The sequence below is a fragment of the Schistocerca americana genome, chromosome 3, assembly GCF_021461395.2.
Source record: "Schistocerca americana isolate TAMUIC-IGC-003095 chromosome 3, iqSchAmer2.1, whole genome shotgun sequence".
In the NCBI taxonomy this organism is placed as follows: Eukaryota; Metazoa; Arthropoda; class Insecta; order Orthoptera; family Acrididae; genus Schistocerca; species Schistocerca americana.
This window is the reverse complement of record NC_060121.1, coordinates 590,580,418-590,582,916: the sequence shown is the minus strand read 5'-3', so window position 1 is coordinate 590,582,916 and position 2,499 is coordinate 590,580,418.

Sequence of the window (2,499 nt, the reverse complement as noted above, 5' to 3'; positions counted from 1 at the left end):
TACGTGGTGGGCATTATGGTTGACATCAGTGGCGCCTTCGACAACCTGTGGTGGCCTTCGCTCTTCTCCTGCTTGCGGGAGAAGGAGTGTCCAGGGCCGCTATATGGATGCCTGAGGAGCTATTGTGAAGAACGGGAGGTCTGGCTATCATCCTCTAGCAAGAGAATTGGAAAAGTTATAACAAAGGGATGTCCTCAGGGTTCCGTACTCGGGCCCCTGTTCTGGGACATCCATATGGAGCCTTTATTGGACACCCTACAACAAAGTGAGGAAGTGCTAGAGGTGATAGCGTATGCAGATGACCTCCTCCTGCTGGTCGGCGGCCGAAGCCGCGAAGACATTGAACCTAAAATAGAGACTGCCTTAAATAAACTACAGCTATGGTGTCAAAACACCAAAATGACGGTGTCGCCAAGTAAGTCCACCTACTTGCTATTAAAGGGACAATTAATACGTAACCCGACCGTACGTATCAACCGCTCGCCGGTTCTTCGGAGACGTGACGCACGTTACTTGGGCATCATCATTGATGAGAGGTGGAATTTTGGGAAACACATTGAAACCGTGACCCAGAAAGCTATTCAAACACTGAATAACCTCATATCCATAGGACACAGAAGATTTCATCTACCACCTCACCTTATAAAACTTTATCACAATAGTATACTAACATCGATAGTGGGTTACGGCTCGGGGGTCTGGGCACACAGGCTCACGAGGGTGGTGCCCGCCATGACAGTGAGAAGGGTTCAAAGAAACATGATTCTAAGATCGGTAGGTGCTTATCGTACAACACCTGGAGGAGCATTAACAGTTATAATGGGGCTTTGCCCCCTGGATATTAAAATCAGGGAGCAAGCTGCATGGTTCTGGAGTAAAAAGGGAAACATAACAAAAATAGAGGAAATCTTAGGTATCAGGGCTGGGGATAAGGGCGAGATTAGGAAAAGAGGAGTACAACTATGGCAAGAACTATGGGATACTGATGAAACAGGGCGCAGGACACATGAATTGTTACCAAGTATTACAGAACGGCTGAAAATGAAATACTTCGAACCAACCAGAGGGCTAATCCATTTTCTCACTGGACATGGACCTTATCCGGCATACTTATGCCGGTTTGGGAAAAGGGCGACACCCGCGTGTGAATGTGGTGAACCGGAGGGCACTCCCGATCATGTGATTTACGAGTGCCCTCTCTTCAATGATGTTGCCTCTACACTACGAGACCAACTACCTGACTATGACACTTATAACCTAATTAGACATGAAGATACCTTCCAAATGATAAATAAACTCGCCAACGAGGTATCACAAAAGGTGCTAAGAGAATACATGAGGGAACTAGACTAAATAGCACAAATTGCGACTAATACGCCCTACTCCCATTCCGCCTGCGCGTGGATAGGCCGACTCTTAGTCTGGAATCCGCCACGAGCGGGAACAGGGGGGGTGGGGAATAGGAATTACCCGGAATTGACATTACACTGGAAATGACGTAGGTTAAAATTAGATAGTAGGAATTAGATTAGAAATTTAGATATAGGAACCTGCAGCGATTAAAATCCTGGCCTGCCCAGTGTCAGGGGCACGCCCATCGGGGTTAGCTCGATGGGCAAGGCATATAAGTAGGTTTGTATATTGCTGACACACTTGTGACGCTGCAGGAAGTAAATGTAGGTTTAGTTTTTGAAATATTAGAAGTTTAATTAAGTAGTTTATTGTATAGCTGCTCATTGCAATTAGAAAGCTGTAGCTCACAACTTAATACATATTGTAATTAGCTGCAAATTGTAACTAACAGTAGTAAGTAAGACCCACTAATGTAGTAAGGTGGTGGGTTAGATGTATAAATATTATTGTAAAGTAAATAAAGATTTTTTTTTTTTTTTTTTTAAAAAAAAAAAAAAAAAAAAAAAAAAAAAACAGAGTCCCGACCAGAGATGGAAGGGACGCTTTTATTAGATCAAAACCAATCGGTCGGCTCGTCCGGTCCGTTTGCCTTGGTGACTCTGAATAACTTTGGGCTGATCGCACGGTCCTCGTACCGGCGACGCATCTTTCAAATGTCTGCCTTATCAACTGTCGATGGTAGGTTCTGCGCCTACCATGGTTGTAACGGGTAACGGGGAATCAGGGTTCGATTCCGGAGAGGGAGCCTGAGAAACGGCTACCACATCCAAGGAAGGCAGCAGGCGCGCAAATTACCCACTCCCGGCACGGGGAGGTAGTGACGAAAAATAACGATACGGGACTCATCCGAGGCCCCGTAATCGGAATGAGTACACTTTAAATCCTTTAACGAGTATCTATTGGAGGGCAAGTCTGGTGCCAGCAGCCGCGGTAATTCCAGCTCCAATAGCGTATATTAAAGTTGTTGCGGTTAAAAAGCTCGTAGTTGGATTTGTGTCCCACGCTGTTGGTTCACCGCCCGTCGGTGTTTAACTGGCATGTATCGTGGGACGTCCTGCCGGTGGGGCGAGCTGAAGGCGTGCGACG